General features: G+C 41.9%; 3 long non-coding RNA genes across 4 annotated transcripts; all 3 read left to right on the forward strand.

Annotated features, from left to right (window-relative positions):
- The first annotated feature begins 1,478 nt into the window (after nucleotides 1-1,478).
- LOC134443974 (uncharacterized) lies at nucleotides 1,479-5,108 on the forward strand. The gene is made up of 7 exons (XR_010033811.1): nucleotides 1,479-1,981; nucleotides 2,993-3,062; nucleotides 3,259-3,363; nucleotides 3,813-3,891; nucleotides 3,996-4,105; nucleotides 4,343-4,447; nucleotides 5,047-5,108. It is a non-coding gene; the product is annotated as an uncharacterized LOC134443974 (long non-coding RNA).
- Nucleotides 5,109-14,666: 9,558 nt separating this feature from the next.
- LOC134443973 (uncharacterized) lies at nucleotides 14,667-16,388 on the forward strand. 2 transcript variants are annotated; one of them, XR_010033810.1, is made up of 4 exons: nucleotides 14,667-14,862; nucleotides 14,954-15,132; nucleotides 15,217-15,286; nucleotides 15,370-16,388. It is a non-coding gene; the product is annotated as an uncharacterized LOC134443973 (long non-coding RNA). The 2 variants fall into 2 exon arrangements; XR_010033809.1 differs by having other exon boundaries at nucleotides 14,677-15,132.
- A 1,347-nt stretch (nucleotides 16,389-17,735) lies between these two features.
- On the forward strand, nucleotides 17,736-19,475 carry LOC134443975 (uncharacterized). The gene is made up of 2 exons (XR_010033812.1): nucleotides 17,736-18,262; nucleotides 19,293-19,475. It is a non-coding gene; the product is annotated as an uncharacterized LOC134443975 (long non-coding RNA).
- Nucleotides 19,476-20,808: the final 1,333 nt, after the last annotated feature.

Here is a 20,808-nt window from a genome sequence, read left to right on the forward strand (position 1 = left end):
AAAATAATTGGAATTTTAGCTCTTTTTATGTCCTAAGATGACATAATCATAATCATAATCATAATTTGCATATGTACTGTAACCTATGTAGGGCCTATCATGTAATATTATATTTATCTTTCAAAATGGAAATTTAGCCTATTTGCCCATCTATATCAGATAAAATTATAGAGTAGGCCTATATGTCTATCTAATGTAGGCCTAATGAAACAAATTATTAAGCAATTATTTAACAATTATTAAACATATTAGAAACTCAAATTAGGATAGTCTACATTGGCTAGAAGAAACAAAAAACTGGTCACTTCAAATAAACAGGCAACATGCAGATATATCTGTGAGAAATATGCCCCTCCTTCTCTCTGTGTCAAAGAGAGTGGAGTTACATCCATGTTCTCTCCCTCCTTCTCTTTCTCATCTGTCGCTGTTTAGGGTCTTTCAGGGATTAGACACTAATAGACTGGCTGTTGGCAGCAATTATAACTTTCAATACCATTACGTTGACATGGCAAACAATAACTTTAACGCTGACGACGTGAGGTTGCCAAAGTCGGGTAAACTTAGGGGCTCCGCAAAATCATACCATGTTGATGCAAATATGAATGGAGAATATACAGACAATCCGGAAAGTATTCACAGCGCTTCACTTTTTCTGCATTTTATTATGTTACAGACTTATTTCAAATTGTATTCAATTCATCTCTGTTCTCAAAATCACTGCATGAAAAGAGGAATTTGTGGATGAGTTTTGCACCTTAAATTGCCTCATACCTCAAGCCACAGCATTTGCGGCTCCCCCATGCCCCCCTCCCATCCCCTTCTTAGAAGAGCCTTTAATATGTAAATGCCAGTGATCAGGTCGGGAGCTGCCCCAGTCAATTTCAAGTGGGGTGGGGTGGGGTGAGGTCAGGTGGGTGGGAGGGAGTGGGGGGTCGGCAGGCCTGTTTCTAGGATTTTGGGGTCCCTAGGCAACGGGATTGTTGGGGGCCCTAGGGCATTTTTTTGGCCTTTTACTAAAATGTGTGTGTGTGTGTGTGTCTGTGTGTGTGTAGGCTATGTTTTTTTTCACGCTGCCCAGTGGTGTTTTTCAGAATCACTAACCATTAAACCAGGGGTAGGGAACCTATGTCTCGAGGGCCCTTGAGGCCGTTTTATCCGGCCCCTGATATCATTATAATGTTTTGCAACTTCACAGGAATCTTAGAAATTACATTTCCAATGCAATTAAGTTAGCCTATATTCAGGGGACCTAGAAAAGGTGGGAACTGTTTTAAAGGTGTCTACCTTTAAAGATGTCTATATGTCTATATAGGCCTAAAGGTGTCTATATAGGCCTAAATTTTATGGGGAAATCCTGATTTGTGGTTCATTATACGGCCCACGGAGGATTTTTATGACCATGGTAGGAATTTGAAGTGGCCCCTCGAATGAAAAAGGTTCCCCACCCCTGCATTAAAACATTTCTACTAGCCACAGCTTTGCTGCCAGTACATTTTATTATGATACTATAAGCTCAGAAATTAAGTTGATCAAACAATTCGATCTGTGCTATAAACATTTAAATGAACCTACAGAATAGGCTATCAAAATAGAATCATCTGAATGATCTTTCTTGGACATACATTTTGAAGTGACCCTTCGAATTAAAAAGGTTCCTCAGCTGCTTTTGAGGAAAAACATCAATGTGCTTGGCCACTCTGGTTTTTAAATGGTATTCTGAACTAAAGCAAGGATTGTTCAAGTTAGTTGAAAATAGACCGTCTCTGGTTAAATTTAGTTCTACACCAAGCCTTTAGGTGGCAGTAAAACGAATTGGCACAATGCGAATTCCACACACAAGCCACAAAGAAGCCATCAGCCGCGGTCAACAGCACCTTCCTGATTGAACAGAACCACGCGTTGTCTGTGTGGTTTACAAGTTTCTTGGCGATATGGGGGGAAAGTTCCTCACATACCAACGGAAAATGGGCTTCATATACATGTAAGTACATTTTTACTCAACTGTGGTTCTTAAAGTTTCAGTACTCAAGAGCGATTGAATAGCTCCTCTGAACACAGATCCGCCATTGCTAAGTTATGGCACAGCCGCTTTACATAGCTGGTAGCTCAAGTCCCCTCAATGTGACTACACTAGTTGCTGCTGTACGCTAGGAAATTCTGATGACTTGCGAGCATCGTAATGACAAAATGCTGTGGTGAAACAGTGAATATGTTAACTATACTTGTTGATGGTAAATTGTTTGACATTGCTCGTTCTCAGTTGCCTTTCCCCTGCCTAAAGATAGACAAAGGCTACCGTTAGCATGCTATTATTGGCGTTAGCTCATCAACTAGATGCTGGACACTGCTCATTTTTCACGTCTGCCCGGCATTTCGCTGATGAACTAACGCTTAGACGCCTTGCCAATGTATTTTACAGCGGCAAAAATGCATCTAGGCGACGTTGGAAAGACTGGTGTGCCGTCTGGGTATGTTGGTTTTCAGTGCTGGGCAGTAGCGAAGCGACTAGTTTAATTACATTCTCTAGTAGCTTGGTCGTAGCGTCACTACTATGTATCGAGTAGAACTAGCTAACATCCCTTGAAACACCTTGCCCTTTCACCAAACCGACCGATTCTTCCTTGTTGCGTTCTATATTATGAAAGCTAACCGTGAGTAGTTCTGGCGGCAGCTCTCAGTAACGCGAGCCCAATGTATCAGCGCGAGCTCAATGTCGACCAGAGTGGTCAAGTTGAGCACGCCACCCCGAAATCAATGTGAAATACCCTGCCATTTGCAACAGTAGGCAACCTGTCCTTTAAAAGTATGGGTCCTCAAAACAGCACTTGTTGCACAAATAAGTGTAGATGGCCTCTTCAAGAAATTGAAATTATGTATGGTCACTTTTTCTTATTGTTTCACGTGGAGGTCTACTGACTAGGTCTAGTTTATGTCCATGTATTATATTAGGACCCAAGGTTAATGGGTTATTCTATTTACCATGTTTTCACAGGCTGCTGTCTCATAATATGGCGAAGACGAGTCACCTGAAGGCCTAACTCGCCATAGAAGACTGAAAGAATGTAAGATTAACTTCTTTGTGACCAATATGACTTGCTCATTGATACATTTGCTATGTCAATATGAGGTGCATGGCAAAATATTTAATTTATTCGCCTCGCTTCTAGGAGCTGTAGAAACAACAGGGTGTTCTTTTTCAGGGTATTCTTTTTTATAGAACTGGACAGGTCATTTATTCGTTCCCCTTGTTTTTTGAAGTGTCCTGCAGGATGCTGTGTCCTGCAATCCTGTGTGCTGTGCTACAGACGCGTGTGGAGGTCAACCCAAAATGGGCACAGTCTCACCACAGAAGAGTGAAAGAGGGTAAGCTTAACCTATAGCCTACGTCAGGGTCGGGGAACGTATCTCATTCGAAGGGCCGCTTCAAATTCATCCGAGGGGCCGTAAAAGTCCTCCAAGGGCCGTACTATGAAAACAAACCAGGATTTTCCCTTTCACTTTAGGCCTATATTGAAGGCAGCCACATTTAAACAAACGCCACCTTCTTCAGGTTCCCTGAATATAACTTAATTGTATTGCAAATGTATTTTCTAAGATTCCTTTACAAAATATGTCATATTTCATGTGAAGCTGAATAGCATTAAAATTATATCGGGGGGCCCGATAAAACTGCCTCAAGGGTCGCAAACGGCCCTAGAGACATAGGTTCCCCACCCCTGGCCTACATTGTCAATATGACTTGTGCTACTTTATAGATAAGTAATCAATGCTGTGCATTACTATGTTTTGATTTATTTTCTTACATCCTACAGATCCTGGCAGGGAGACGGTAGTGTCCTGCAGAATGGTGATGGGCCAATCTTACAAGAGACCACAGAAAACTGATATAGTGTAAGATTATCCCTGTTGGGCTCAATAGGTCTTGCTTATTGACATATTTGCTATGTCAATATGAGGTGCATGGCAAATTATTAATTTATTTGTCTCGCGTCTAGGAACTATAGAAACAACAGTGCCTGCTGCAGTATAACGAGGACACCCTGAGCAGAGAGCTCCAATAGACCCAGGTCCAGTGTCTTGGCAGGGTGAAATGACACTGATATGGGTATGTACTAATGTCAGTTAAAATGAATGAATTAATTAATTCTCATATCTGAATAATGTGAACACTGGATTTACCACACACACACACACACACACACACACACACACACACCCTAGGCCTAGATGATTTGGACCCAAGGTTACTTTTACCACAGCTCTGGCACATCAATTTTCATTTGTTTAATAACTGGTCAGGTAACTTATTCATTCCCCTTTTTTTTTGTTTTTTTTTTTTTAGTGTCCTGCAGGATGCTGTGTCCTGCAATCCTGTGTGCTGTGCTACAGACGCGTGTGGAGGTCAACCCAAAATGGGCACAGTCTCACCACAGAAGAGTGAAAGAGGGTAAGCTTAACCTATAGCCTACGTCAGTGGTGGGGAACCTTTCTCATTCGAAGGGCCAATTCAAATTCAGCCGAGGGGCCGTAAAAGTTCTCCAAGGGCCGTACTATGAACACAAACCAGGATTTTCCCCTTCACTTTAGACCTATATTGAAGGCAGCCACATTTAAACAAACACCACCTTCTTCAGCTTCCCTGAATATAACTTAATTGTATTGCAAATGTATTTTCTAAGGTTCCTTTACAAAATATGTCATATTTTATGTGAAGCTGAATAACATTAAAATTATATCGGGGACCAGATAAAACGGCCTCAAGGGTCGCAAACGGCCCTCAAGACATAGGTTCCCCACCCCTGGCCTACATTGGCAATATGACTTGTGCTACTTTATAGATAAGTTCTCAATGCTGTGCATTGCTATGTTTTTGATTTATTTTCTTACATCCTACATATCCTGGCAGGGAGACATAGTGCATGAGACCATAGAAGACTGAAATAGGACATTATCCCTGTTGGGCTCAATATGACTTGCTTATTGATATATTTGCTATGTCAATATGAGGTGCATGGTGAAGTATTAATTTATTTGTTGTTTCTACAGCTCCCAGAAGTGAGACTGAGTGCCTGTTGCAGTATGACGAGGACGCAGTGACCAGAGACCCTGCTGGCATGATTGGCGTCTGAAGAACATGAAATCAACAGCAATGTTTATAATGTTGTACATACCTGTATAGTCTGTATTAAAAGGCAGTACCTGTAGTATTTTTTCCTCTTACTTTCATATTTACCACATATTTACTATGAATTGACAACTTTTACTAAAATCCATTTTTGTATGTGCCCTGACTAAAACTATCCTTAAACCTAACCTGTCAGAGATGTAACAACAACCTGCTCTTAGCAATGTGGCAGCAATCTACTTGGATGCAGCGGGGAACATAGAACCCTTTTTTGAAAAAGCATTGTATGTTTCTGAGTTTTATGAATTGTGCCCTTCCCAAACCTAACCTGTCGTAGGGGCCTATGAAATCCGTTTTATTTTTCCTCATTCAGTTTTTTTCTGATTTATTGTTTGCCAAATTGGATTTTTTTTTACATTTTTGAACTTATTCCCCCCGCCCCCCCCCCCCCCCCCCCCCCCCCCCCACCCCCCCCCCCCCCCCCCCCCCCCCCCCCCCCCCCCCCCCCCCCCCCCCCCCCCCCCCCCCCCCCCCCCCCCCCCCCCCCCCCCCCCCCCCCCCAAAATTTTTTTTAAAAAAAATAATAAAATACAAAAATAGTTATTTAGTTCAAACTGGTGGGTGGACAGAGCCAACCACTCGTGGTTGAATGGTAGGTAGAGAAAAGAAAAGTAAAATTACCTACTAGCTTTTTGTAATATCAGCCCTCAAAAATATTCCAGGTAATAAGGTAGCTGTATTGTATGTACATGCGCATATATTCTATTAAATACACGTGACGCACGCACCCAACTAGAAGGCGAATTCACTTCTGGTGCATTGAAGTTGTTGGACTCTGGCTGCATCAGGTTTTCTCGAATACTTGGCTATATTGCATCGTGCTGCAAAGCCTTAGAGACATTTTGGGTCACGTTATATGTAGGCATTAAATAGCCTCGCAAAGTCCCTTCCGTCTACCGTTTCACTCAAACACATGTTTTACAAGACGGCCGTTTTCTTCTGATGGTGACTTGACCCTTTTTCAAAGTTGATGCTAACTTTTAGTCACTAGCACGGAGAGCCGCCCGTCTTTTCTGTGTCGCATCGCATTGTCTTAACAGACGGTCAGGACAACGCGTTTATGCCTGACCTCACCTGTTCTACTAGGCAAAATTTGAGTGCTGTTGAGTATTAAGATTTCTTCAATGCTCTGACGGCCAGTGTTAGGACGTGGGAGACAATCGGAAACGCCGCTTGGGAGAGAGATGCGTGTTTGTTTCTGAGTTGTACATTTGTGACCTGAGTAGGCTACTGTATACATCACTGCATATAGCCTAGAGTATATTGTTTGCAGGGTATGTGTGTAGTTTTAAATTATGTATATTTATGAAATGCACGGTTCCTGTCTAAGTGTGTGTACATTGTTTGGTGTGATATTAAAAGCATTTAAAAAATTATTTTTCATTTCATTCATTTTCATTTTATCAATAAATTCACATCATGCATGCTGAAGCCCCATCACAGTGCAGTCTATAATGATGTGAATATACAAAGTAAAATCAACCTAGGTATATTAGTAATAATAATTTTTGCATAATTATACGGACCTACTGTATAGGCCTACGGTATGCATAAATTAATCCAACGTGACCAATAGAAGGTCGTAGCTGCCGACCCTGCTAACCAACAGCGCAGCTCTTTTACTTTGAGTCACGTGTCTTTTTCGTCCAATAAGAGCAAGGCTAGTCCGCGTTCCGGGCTGGCTGTCATTGCCTTTCATGTTAATCGTTGGGCCATTAACACCCCTGCTGTGAGACCTCTCCACGGCTCTGATTCGCTTCCGGGCAATTTACGTGTCACCAAAACTGTTAATTTCGCATTCTCTCAGCGCTCAAAATCAGACGAAAGTTAGGCAAGTCCGTGGGCGATTTGGGACGAGTTCATTGTCACAAATCCCCCTTTTCGTGCTGTGAATGTAACAAAGATTCAAACAATTCCTTAGAGCCAAGCGTATATGCACTAATGCATCTGATTCTAACAGGGAAGTCACCAGGATGTATAAGCAGTTCAGCCTGAGAGGACATGACAACACCTGTCTTAACGAGGCCTTAGAAAAAGTTCACCGTACCTCGACGCCCCCGAAAAGAGAGAAGCGCTCCTCTGTTGTCTGTACTACAACATATAGCAAAACACAGTGCGCAGATAAAAGAAGCTGTTAAAAAGCATTGGCATGTCCTGAGCAGTGACGACACATGCCGCGCCCTCTTCCCAGAGCTACCCCTCTTTGCCCACCACAGGGCTAAGAACATTAGAGATTTTTTGGTCAAGGCAGATAACTTCAGTACACGCAGTGGTGTTGAACGCTTAAGCAGAGCCACAGGTTTCCACCCATGTCGGACATGCGCCACTTGTCGCAACAACTCAACCAAGAGCAACACAATCTGCAGTCCCGTCACCAACAAGACACACAAACTGCACCAATTCACTACTTGTTCCACCCGGAATAACATGCCCATGTAAAAAAGAATATGTTGGGAAAACAAACAGATCAGTGAAGACGCACATTATTGAACACAACAGCGCCATTAGGCGCAAAGATGAAAAGTCACCAGTGGCATGGCACTTCCATGAAGCGGGTCATCCTGTGTTATCACTTGCATACACTGTCATTGAACAGGTCACACCTACACGCAGGGGAGGGGATTTTTACTTTGAAAACTGTTTACCCGTTAGGGATGAATGAAGAGCTTGTCTTATCATGTTTTCTATGAATAGAACTAACCACGTAGTATTCTCTGTATATATGTAAGTCTCTGTATATAACCTGCATGTAATATAATATTAGATCCACATCCCGTTATCACTTCGATATTGCTTATACTTGTTTGTTTATTTAATTATTTATTTTGAATTATCCAGGTTGGATGCTGACAGGGTTCCACCTTGGGGGAGCACCTTACCTCACACGTCACACTATTTAAGACCGGAAAGCGTGCCACACGCTTCCTACTTAAGACATTGATAATGGACTAGGTCCGAAACATTTGTAGCTCCGGATATTTTCTGTTGACTTCTTTTGTTAATTTGTCGGCCACAATAAATTTTTTGAACCTGCAAGCCTTGTGTGCGCCTCATCTTTATGACTGTCCTAGTCTAAAAATGTAACATAAATACCCCATTATCACCATGTGAAAAAAAGAATTCTTGAGAGTTTTTGAAAATATATTAAAATTAAAATACAAAGAAAACATATTTACATAAGTATTCACAGCCTTTGCTTAATACTTTGTAGAACCACCTTTGGCAGCAACTACATTCATTTTTTCATTTTGAGCCTGCACCTGTGACGTATGCGCCAGCGAGAATGGCAGCAGGTTTTGTAGCTCCGTGTTTTATGTCTGTTCTAGTCGTCTTTCGTGTTGTTTTTTATTACTTATTTTCCAGTTCTTAGATTAGCGTCTAGTTGTTGTTTTTCTGTATGTTATTATTGCTTCGTTTTTTATTTTTTAACGTGGACTAGAAGTTATTTATTCTGTATGGATATGGATATGGAGAAGTCTGAGCATTACTATGGACGCTGCAACATTGTTTACTCGCGCAGCCAGCTGATGGATCTGAGGAAGTTTGCTGATTCTGCCGCTGTTCATGTGGACATTCCAAAAGAAGTTTTCAGCTTTCGTGGATGCAGAGCAGGGGTCTCAGTCAAGGCCAAGCGACGGGAGAAGAAAAGGAGATATAAGCCCTCTGTTCCAGCTATTTTTATGGGAAACGTGAATTCGCTAACCAACAAAACGGATGAGCTGACCGCCCTGGTAAGAAACCAAAAACTGTTTAGAGAAGCGAGTCTAATTTGCTTCACGGAAACATGGCTAACTAGTCTCACTCCTACTTCTAATGCTGACATACCGGGATTCAGCGTAGTTTGACTTGACAGAGACAATGCACTTTCGGGGAAAAAGAAATAGTCCGGGAGCTGTGGGGTTGGACCCAGATTTTTTTGATGAAGTTTATTTTTTTGCTTCATCTGATAGATTTTAGGTAAGTCTTCAAGATTTCAGAGGGTGCCCGGTGATATCCCTTGAGCATTTCCAGATTTTGAGCCTTTATTGTCCCATAAATGCAAATTATGACAAAAAACAAAGACACCTAATATTACTGTGAATGATGTTACAAAATGTACCAAATTGCTTATATTACCTGAAAAATGTTCACATTGGACTGCCTGAACACTGCCCTTATTGAAACAAACCCAATATGGGGTAATAATTAACCCTTTTATAACAGCAATCCCACAAATAAGGCGCGACACTGTAGGTGAATAGGGTATCTTTTATCTTGCATATATCAATATGAAACTTTACCAGATGATTACTCATATGAATTGGAGAAAAAAATGTATTACAAGTTTTCTATATTTTCTGTTTAAATATGCTAATTAGGCTATTATCTAATTAAATATGCACTAATTTGCATATATTTTGATGCAACGGATCTGACCACCTGAAAATGCCAGCTTCAAAATTCCTTTTTTTATTTTGTTAATATCGTACATACAAGATTTTTTACTGTGGTTAACTGTGTCTATCTCCTTTTGTTCTCCAGGTACAGAGAAAATACTGCTAATAACCTTAAAAAATGCGTTTTCGGCCTATTTTTATGCATATAGTCATATAAATCAGGTCATGAATGACATATCAACAAATGCCTCAGTAAAAACATTCACAACATTGCATAGAATAAGACTGTAAAGTATTGAACGGATTGTGCATTATGAGATCCTGCATGACATCACATCATGACAACATACATGACAACATCGCATATAGCCTACAGGTAGCCTACCACAAATAGCCAACATAAAAGACCCCCGAGAGTGTGGGGGTAACTGGTGAGCAGTTGTTGGCTGCTCTAAAGAAATTAAATAAATCCAGTGTATTTACAGACTGGTATTGAATGATCACTTAAAATCCATAAAGCCATCAAATAAGATCTGTACATGCATTGCACGCACGCACGCACGCACGCACGCACGCACGCACATACACACGCGCACGCTCAGTATAAGCCTGATATTGTATTCCGATTGCACTGAAGACTGAGGTAGATCAGTGGACATTTTGTATTCTGCAGCGTCTGACTGCAGATGGGGCAGTCGACGAGCCTATTTACTCGTTAATGAAAGCACTCATCTACATCATAACAACATTGCTTTGACAATGCAAAGATTTTTAAGTAACCGATTAAGACTTGGAGCAACAACACTGTATAATTTCAAGTAGGAGTAGTAGTCTATGTAGCCTACGTAGTCATAATGCTCGACCCCCTTGCTTGACTATTTCCATCAATAAAATACAAATCAATGAATATATAGACCTTTAGGTTATTTTGCGGATTTGCGTTTTTATCTCTTTCCATGTTAATATGACCACCATTGAAATTATGTACTTTGTGGGCAAACAAGTGATCAGCCAGAAATGAAATGATTATTAATTACACTTTGAATGTTGTGTTACAACAACACAGGAAGAGTAAATAGCAATGTATGGAATGTTATGAAAGATAGGTTGTTGAAATTCTGTGTTGAATTAGTAATCCTTTCTGTGTATGTCTGCGCTGACACCACCAAAATTTGCCTAAATGTTACACATTTCTGCTTGAAAAACAGCTAGTTATGTAATTGTCTAAAATGTATTTGGTACTTTGGAGCAAGGGAACTTTGTCAACTTTGATGTGGTAGGCCTACCACCCTGAATGTGCTATGGTTAATCTGCAGTTATGAAGCGGTCAAAAGCTTGTGGGCTATGGCTGCAGCGAAACCAACATGAAAGGGTTAATATCTGAAATTGGCATATCACCCACTCTTATCTAAGTGTAAGTGTCGGGCAACAACAAACAGCAAAACCAAACAGCCCACTATGAGGTATAAAGCCACTTTTGACAAAATGTTGGCCTCTGTGTCTCAGACTTGGAAAATCAGGCTTTGTGGGTGAGAGCCCCGCCCCCAAACATGCATGACCCCACCCCCACTGATGTCCATACCTCACCACCCGTTCTTATACACATCCTACCATGTAAACAAACACAAAAATAAGTATGGTATAGGGTATTTGGTCAGCATAACATGAATGGGTGCAGAAAACTGTTGTAATCTATGGCTGCAGCACATCCAGCATAAAATGCTCAATATCAGGAAATGCTCAAGGGATGTCACCTGGCACCATCTGGAATCTTAATAGGTACACCTTGGGCAACCGCAAACTGCAAAGAAAAAAAATTTATCAGACGAAGCTGGGTTCGGCTGATATTTAGCTTTTGGCTGCCGGACTAAAAGGAGGTGGACTGATTATGTACAACCCCTGGCAAAAAGTATGGAATCACCTATCGTGGAGGATGTTCATTGAGTCGTTTCATTTTATAAAAAATAGAAGGATGAAAGATGTGACAAAAACCTCAAGTCATTTCAACGTGCAACTGTCTGGCTATAAAATAGGATCTAACGATTCATAATAGTTACAATTCTGTGGGGGTGTGTTGTTAAATGTATATACTGTACTGCATGTGTTGTTAAAACTATATACTGTATGTGAGAGTCTTTGGATCTATCCACTATCTGCACTTCTTCTTTCCACCACTAGAGAGCGCTGTTCTGAAACACCAAAAGAAATCACGAAAAACATTTGTGTTAGTAAGTAATGCTTACTTATTTAGATCATGCACAGAGAAAAAAATATGGAATCACTCAACTCTGAGGAAAAAAATATGGAATCATAAAAAAAACAAACAAACAAAAAAGCACTCCAAAATCTTTTTTGAACCACTTTTGGATTTTAGAACAACTTACAGTCTCGGAGGCATGGCATTTATGAGGAAAAAAACATTCCCTTCATCATTTTTGCACATTTTTTTCTCTGATTACAGTGCCAGATCATCTTAACAGATTGGAGCCTTGTCATTGACCATTTTCCCCAAATTTCCACCACAGATATTGTCTTGGATTTTAGTTTCAGGCTTTTTGTAGGCCATGACACTTGACCTTATGTGTTTATCTTCAAAGAATGTATTCACAGGTTTTGCCAATGGACCGGTACATTACCATTTCGAGAAATGATTTCATCATTCCGAAGCATCCTTTCAACTGATTGGATCAGAAAATTGTCAAAATGTCAATATAAACTTGAGTAGTTATTGAAAAGGCATTGGCGAGCATCTCCAATCACCTATAGCAAATGGGCTTTACATACAGAAATATTCACGGATATCTGAACTTACACATGCACCCAAATTGGAAAAACAAAAATGCAATGGCCCAAAAAAAAGCATTCAGACAGTTTGACTGGATAAAAGTGTAATTAATTCATTAATTGTGAATCCTCTTTGAACAATTTGATGCTGGAAGTGTTGTCTGTTGCATTTATTACATGGGATTGATGAAAATGAGGATGACTGACTAATGAAAACGTACAAATGTCCACTGTCATTGACAATAGCCTAGGCTGCATGTAAGGTGAATGTACTGGGGGGAACATGACTGCATTACATTTTCAATAAATGCACAAGTTAACGTTGTTGTTTTGGACACTTTTCTTATCCAATCAATTGAAGAGATGCTTGGAGATGATGAAATCTTTTCTTGGGATGTTAATGGATCTTTACTTGTCATACTGTAAAATCAGTGATGTCATTCATTGAAGAAAAACATATCGTCAGCTTACAAACAGTCTGGACCTCAACCAAATGAAAATCTGAGGTAGACGTTTAAGAAAATGGTCCATGACGAGGCTCCAACCTGTAAAGCCAATGTGGTAACTGCAATCAGAGAAAGAGTGAGTAAAATTGATGAAGGGTTCTGTTTTTCATCCATTAATGCCATTCCTCAGAGGCTGTGGGTTGTTTAGAAGCCCAGAGGTGGTGCAAACAAGTCTTGAAGTGTTCTTTTGTCTGTTTATTTTTCATGATTCCATATTTTTTCCCTCCAAGTTGAGTGATTCCATATTTTTTTTCTCTATGCATGCTCTAAAAAAGTAACAATTACTTACTAACGAAATAGTTTTTCTTGATTTTTTTTGGTGTTTCTTAAAGCCAGACAGTTCCCCTTTGAAAATGACTTGAGGTTTGTGTCGTATCATTCATCCTTCTATTTTTTTCATAAATTAAAACAACTCAATGAACATCCTCCACGACAGGTGATTCCATACTTTTTGCCAGGGGTTGTACATCAATAACAAGTTTTGTCACCCCGGACATGTAACAGTGAAGTAAACAGTGTGTAGTAAAGATGTGGAGCTACTGGCCGTCAGCTTACGTCCTTACTACACTCCAAGAGAATTTTCACACTGTATAATAATCTGCGTCTATGTCCCCCCGAGAGCGGCGCTCAAGACTGCCTGTAACGTCATTCACTCAACTGTTGCGAGGCTACAAACACAGCATACAGAGGCTTTCATTGCCATCACTGGGGATTTTAACCACGTTACCCTCAACTCCACCCTTACCAACTTTCATCAGTGTGTTGACTGTGCAACAAGAAAAAACAAAACCATTGACCTCCTGTATGCAAACGTGAAGGATGCATATAGTGCCACCCCCCTTCCCCCACTGGGTTTCTCTGACCACAATTTGATCCATATACAGCCTCTGTACATCCCAAAAGTAAAAAGGCTCCCAGTTACCACACATACTTTCAGAGAATGGACACCAGAAACTGAGGAGGCACTAAGAAACTGCTTCGAGACCACTGACTGGAGTATACTGCAGGGCATTGATGACCTGGAGGAGGCCACAGCATGTACTACTGACTACATAAACTTTTGCATGGACATTGTTGCACCAACAAAGACGATTCGCTGCTACCCCAACAACAAACCCTGGGTAACCAGAGATGTCAAGCAACTCCTCAATAAGAAAAATAAGCCTTTTAAGGAAGGAAACTTGACAGAGCTGAGGAGTGTACAGCGAAAACTCAAAAGCAGACTGAAGGAGGCCAAGGTGGCATATGGGAAGAAGGTGGAAATTAAAATGAAGGACAATGCTAAAGAGGCATGGCAGGGGATTACAAAAATCACTGGGTGTGGAAAGAAGAGATGTATGGCAGAGGGCGATCTATCAATGGCCAATGATTTAAACCATTTTTACAATCGGTTTGGAAACTCTGGCACAGAGGGAAGCATTTCTCTTTTCACCTCTATAGCCCCTGAATCCCCCCAGCCCACACTTGACAACAACTCTTCAGTAGGCTCCCATCTCCCCCACTCACAACCACTCACTCCCGTTACTACATCACCCAGCTTCACTAACAGGGACACTTCATCCCCACACCCTCCTACTCTGCCTATGGTCACCACTCCCACCATCATCAACACTGCAGCAGTACCTCCACCAATGGGCACAGGCTCACAAATCCCCACTACCTCTATCCCCCTCCCCTGCTCCTTACTTCTGCGACTTGAAACAACTTAAAGTGGACATGAAACATTACATTTATAGCGTTTTATATAAGTTAAGTATAGTTTTAATTTATTTAGAGAGGAAAATTATAGCAATATGTGACAGATTGGTCTACACCCCTCAATCTGACTGATTTTGGTCCTTTGTCTGTGATTGGCTGGCCCATTACTGGCAGGACTTTTATGTTGATAAATGTAGTTTTTGGACGTGACGTGGGTCTCCTTCCGCCCCGCTGTTTTGCCGGCAGAGGACGCCGGCTGGCGTGTGAGCTGCTGCTAGCTGTGATCATTATCCGGTAGATTTGGTACCTTCAGGTAGGCATTTAATATTCATACTTTATGATGTGTCCGATCGCCGTATTGTCTGAATTACGGACCTGATTATGTGACTGCATTCCACTTCTAGCCATTCTTGTGTGGAACTGCACTCTGCTGTGAACTGGCGTTCACTTCGCGCTGCCTATACTGCACCGGTGTGTTGCCCCATCATCTGTGCCCTGTGGCAGGCCTGATTCGTGGTGCTTACGCTGGCTTGGAGTGGCCACAGTGGTTGGCCCCTGGGTACCTGACTGCAGTCAGTGGATGGTAAGCTGGCCTATGCTACGTTGATGTTGTTGCTCCGATGGTAACGATGACCTTAGTCACTAAATCTACCCTCACTCTCCTCAGTGTGTGGTCCAAATTGCGATTGTTCCGAACCACGGATCTATGATCAGGTTAGCGGTGCCTCTCTGACGCTGTAAGTATTCATTTCTTCCTCTTGATTGTCGCTGTCACCGATTACCTCTAGGCTAGTGAGTAATGGGTACCTGTCTGTTACAGGGGGATTGCTAGCTACACTCCTCGGAGGTTGCTGTTTTGTTGCCGTCACACTCTGCGCCGGTTCCGACTGGCTCCACCTGCTCGTCCTGCTTTTGTTTGGTTTAATTATTTTTATTTTCTGGTCCGTTTCTTGGGACGCCAGCCTCCTCGCTGCGCACTGCGCAGGTCTAGTTACCTGTGTGTGTTGTGAGTGCGTGTGTGTCTGTGTGTCTGTATGCGTGTGTGATTGTCATCTAGGCACGGCACCGGAGGCAAGTGTACACCCCCTTCAGTCAACCTACAGCGGTGTAGTTCTCCCCTCTCTCTTGCTATACAAAAGTTAAGTTGCATCTAGTCATCACTGTGTATGCAAATTGTGTTATACATTAGTACGTGTCATTCTCGCCATTGAGTGTCTCTCTCTTCTCTCCTCCCTGGATAGGTATGGAGTTGCCATAGCGCGCCGGTCTTCGGGTGGTGGATTCCCTCACTTTTCCATTGCTGTGTGCACTTGGGTGACTATTACTATTTTGCTGTGCTAAGTAGCAGTAGTAGATGTGTGTTTTCTTTTTATTTTGTGTGAGTACTTTATTGTGTGTGTTTATTTTGTGTGGCCTTTTCCCCTAGTCTTTAACTATCCCTTTCAACCGTGCTGCTACTGGTTAGCCTAAGCCTAGCTTTTCCCCCCCCTTTAAGAGTGACACCATTGCCCCGTCTCCCCCGTATTGGGGCGGTTCGTACGAGTGAGTGTAGCCTCCCTTCCTCTCTCGAACAGGTGCCGTGCGTGTGTATGCGTGGTGTATGTTTGCGTGTGGCCATTGGCCATATTGCTCCACATAACGGCCCGCTAGTGGGCGTCTAATAGGGATCAGTGCAATATTGTCTGTAATACAATTCATCCATATTGTATTTTTGTAATGTATGAGTATTTGTCCCTTGCATCACCACTGCATATTTGCACACCTGTATGACAAATTCACATCTGTATGACTATTGTATTTGTGAAAAGAGAATAAACTCCTGCCTAAGAGTGCTCCGAACCTGTGTCCTGGGGGCGTATTACAGAAACTTCCTATCTTGAAAATCTTATCTTATCTGTCTAGTTACCGCGGCAACGGCACTTTAGGACCGAATTTAGGAAAAGCGTATTACAGAACAGCGTTTCCTAAGTTGTTTGGCGCATCCTATCTTAAGTTAAGAAAGGGGTATTACAGAAGCATCCTAACTTCGAAAAATCCTAAATAATTGGTCCTAACTTTAGGACAGCCACCCAGCTGTCCTAATTCCAGTTATCCATTGATTTGTTAGCCAAAATTTAGCTGGTGTTCATCACCATTTACCCACGCTCAGCTTGCTGTTTCAGCCAGAGCTAACAGTGAAGTCTATCCGGGAAAACAACGCAATTGTGAACGGATGAAATGTTAATTAAATTGGGCTATATTGACTGACCCAAACGATGTGTGAAGTGAAGAGTTGATGATAAATATACCCGACTTCGATGTGAAGTCCGATATCAACTTCCTTAATTGACACAGCCGACCATGGGTCAAGCCAAGTCGGCTAATTGTCATTTATTTATAGCCTTTACATGCGCTGGTCATACAAAGACATTTCATGAAATTACGTCTTAACTGTTTTGCGTGCATTCGCTTGGAAAAACAAAGCATTGGGATGAAAATATGGAAAATGGGAAGCACTTTATTGGGACTGAAACCAATGCATTTGATCAACTTGAGGTTGCAGGCAGCGAGATGACCTAATTTCGTCCTCACAGATGTTGCTGTATTATAAATCCGTTCGGTGGAACGTCACTAATAAGTGCGTTATTTAAAAGTAATGAGCTTAAAAAGTTTAGCGAAATATTTACGTCCTCTTCCTCTCTGGTTTAGTATCACGCAGACCGCGAGATGCAGCAGCAGTCAAATCTGTGCATTCTAGCTTGCGTCGCACTACTGTTGCTAGGTAGCGGTGCATTTGTTGTCAGGTAACAGACATAAAAAGTAGATCGTAGATGTTTAGATCGCTACTTTAGGATTCCTAACTCAAGATAAGATAGGATTTGCAAAGATAAGATAAGAATCCTAAATGAAGTTAGGATTTGTTTCTGTAATACCAAACTGGGAAAAATCTTATCTCAAGTCAAAAGTTAAGATAGGACGACTGAAGATAGGAAGTTTTCTGTAATACGCCCCCTGGTTTACTAATTTGGGGGGTAATTTCACTCCTAGGTTTCTTCCCCCACCCTAGGTGGCGTAGTCGTGCAAGAGCTGAGTTGAATTTAACTAACTGTAAACGTGCCACTGTTACAAACTATAATCGTAGATCATTTAAAAAAAGACATTTCGGATACATTAGTTATGCAGGCCATTATCAATATTCGCCGCCATCTTGTTTATGACATCACCGGGTGTGTTGCTAAGTTCTTCCGGTATCAGTGCGTTGGTTGGTTTGGTTACTGGGATACTGTGCTCTGCTGGCGATCACCCGTAGCCTGCTAAAAATAACTTAGCTAAACTATGGAGGATGAAGTGGAGAGATTTGGCGAATCCCACGACTTTCACCCAATGGCTTATGCTTTCGAGCCAATAGTGAAGGAAATGCGTAGCATTGCCACTACTGGGCATATTCATGAAACAGGACTAGAACTAGGGCTATGCGAATCGGTTTCGGGAGGTGAGGGCAGAGTGGGCAACATTGACTGGTGCATGTGTAACCATTGCCAGCCCATGTGCACGTCGTGGGAGTCCAGGTGTTGCCTTGAGGCTGATTTGGGCTATTTGGTCGAGGGTGAGACGTGTATCACCATGTCTCGGATGTTCAGCATCTTGTGCCTTGAAAAAGACGTATTGGAAGTGGCAATGCTGTCACTACGAGAGGTACGAGGGGAGCCACTGAAGCGGCCCATCAACAGCAGGTAAATAGCTACGCTTGCTTCATTTAACATACACACGGAAAAGTATCTGTCATTACATCATATGGCGCGTGTTTAAATTGTTTTTGTTATAAATGCTTTCATCATAAGTATTGACTACGGACGGCTAATAGTCCGTGTGTGTGCCGATGTGTCCTGTGTTACAATTTTAGACGTTGCATTTGTGCTAGTCTCTAGTTAGCACAGTGCTAACGGAGACTGACGTTAAATTGTAACTCGGTGATCCATCGGTGCCGTTGCTTGTATCCAACTGCTTGAACTATTCGTGGAAGTGATTTTGTACTGAGCGAGGGATAGTATTTAGCCTGAGCGAAAGCCGACAATTTGTAGCAAACTTGACCGGTGTAACAGACTATCTGGGTCCCCCGTATCAACTAGCGACTCCAGATGGTAAAAACACAGCTAATGGTCAAACGAAAGTCTACCAATTCTGGTCTGAATGAATATACGCCCCAGATTATAAGTGACATTTACTAACGACCAATCACAATTGCTTCTAACATCTGCAGTCGCCAGTTATTGTTACTTGTTACGGCCCAAGATAGTCTTTTACAGCAAATTCCATTTTTCAACTATTTCCCCTTGCTGTTCGAAACACCGCGACAAAACGACTTCTAGCTTGCAACCCAGCCACAAATAGCCCTGCATTTCACTGCGCATCCCCCCATTGGATAAGTTATAGCCTAAGTATATCTAGAGAACACATCCCCGAATGGTGAAAAGTAGGGTGAAAAGTAAGGGTGGTCATTCCTTGCACACCAGCTCCGAGGCTATGACAAGAACTTATTGGCGCAAATGAGTGGGTTATTGTCAGTTTACCAGTCAAACTGTAAATGGCATGATTTAATGTAGACCATTATGTAGAATGGAGTGAAGAAAAGGGACTAGGCCTTATTGTTGTTATTATTATTATTGTTATTATTATTATTAAATAGGCCTCATTGTGAACCCTGCATTACACTTTTAACACCACATCAAACCTAAGATGTCTGATTCAACTTTTCTTCTCCAGTCTGTACAGGTTAATGGCATACAGGCAGTTCACTCTCTGGGCAAGAGGACACCTGGGGAGGAGAAACAGGATGCCAATACCAGCCTGCGTTGTAACCACCATACGGCACCTATACCCATCGCCACAATATCATGGATTTGAATACTCTTTTTAAATCAAATAATAACTATATTATATATCCAAGACTTCTATTTGAACCACTTTCTTTTGCACTTAACATTTGGGAATGTGACAGAATTATTATATTAGCCTACATTACATTAATGAAACCATGCAAGTGTAATTTGTTTTATATTGTGATTGTTTATTGATCCTGTGTGTGATTTTGTTTTGTATTGTGATTGTTTATTGATCCTGTGTGTGATTTTGTTTTTTATTTAGGAGCTCCTGGTGCAAATCGGCTGAGATGCCTTTGTATTGAAAAGGCCTTCTCGGGCTTTAGAACACCTTTGTGCTGTGCCAGTGTGACCACTGGGTCGGGGTTTGACTGTTGCAGTGCTGCTCGGATGGAAACAGATCTGCCCCTCTGACTACGCCTGACACAATGTCCTTCCTAAAACTATATCGTCCCTGTGGTTCACTTTCCTGGGAGTGGTGATGAGTGGTGATGTAGTGTTGTGCTCCCTTTGAGAAACTGGTGCTTGAATTTGTATCTCACCATCTTTTCTTTTTGCCATTTGTCTGTTGGAATTGACATTTGTGATCTATATGCAGCAATCTGGGAGGCGTGCTTCGAAAACTTTCCTTTAGGAATTTCTTCCTTTTGGTGGCATATTATGGTGTACAGGGAGTGAAGTGACTCAAGGTTGGCCCTGTGTGTACACATTCACATGTTTTCTCCAGTTTCTTCAGGAGGGCCTGTCCAGAACCACCTTCTGGAGGACTTCAAAAGCAGCTGAGTCAGGCTGTAACCAGGGACACATTCTTTCTTCCTCAGCTGTTGTAAGGTGCATGTTCACACCTTTGTTCAATCGTATTTCTCCACAGGTCCACTCGTGAAACATTTGTGATTGTGGAGCAAGATGGATGTCCACTTCTCACTTTTCGCCCTGGCTGTGAAAACTTCCCCACAACATGCTTGAAACAGTACCAAAGGTGGTTGGTTATCATTTGTATCCACTTGATACAGGTCTCTTCATTACTTTGATCTTAACAGCTTCTTCTTTACACCTTTCACAATGTGTCCCACAGATCATATTGGTGGTTTGATTTGTGGATGATTTAGGCGGGAGTGGCTTTTTTGTACAGAGGGATGGCAGTCTGAAGCCAAAACGGACACGGACACACCATGCTCTTCCTTTCAGCTGTGATAGGCACCTCTCCATGCCCTCTACCTCCAACCAATAGCTATTTTTTACTTCCGTCACCTTCACAGTCTCCTGGTGCTGCAGCACCAGGCCTGAGTTGGTGTCAAGGAGGGAGGTAAGTTCCCAAAATGTGGCATTGTGCCCAGGGCTGTCATATCTACAATCACCACACAGCAGGAGAGGTTCATCCCCCGCAGCAAGCCAGCAGA

Source organism: Engraulis encrasicolus, unplaced genomic scaffold (genome assembly GCF_034702125.1).
Source record: "Engraulis encrasicolus isolate BLACKSEA-1 unplaced genomic scaffold, IST_EnEncr_1.0 scaffold_415_np1212, whole genome shotgun sequence".
In the NCBI taxonomy this organism is placed as follows: Eukaryota; Metazoa; Chordata; class Actinopteri; order Clupeiformes; family Engraulidae; genus Engraulis; species Engraulis encrasicolus.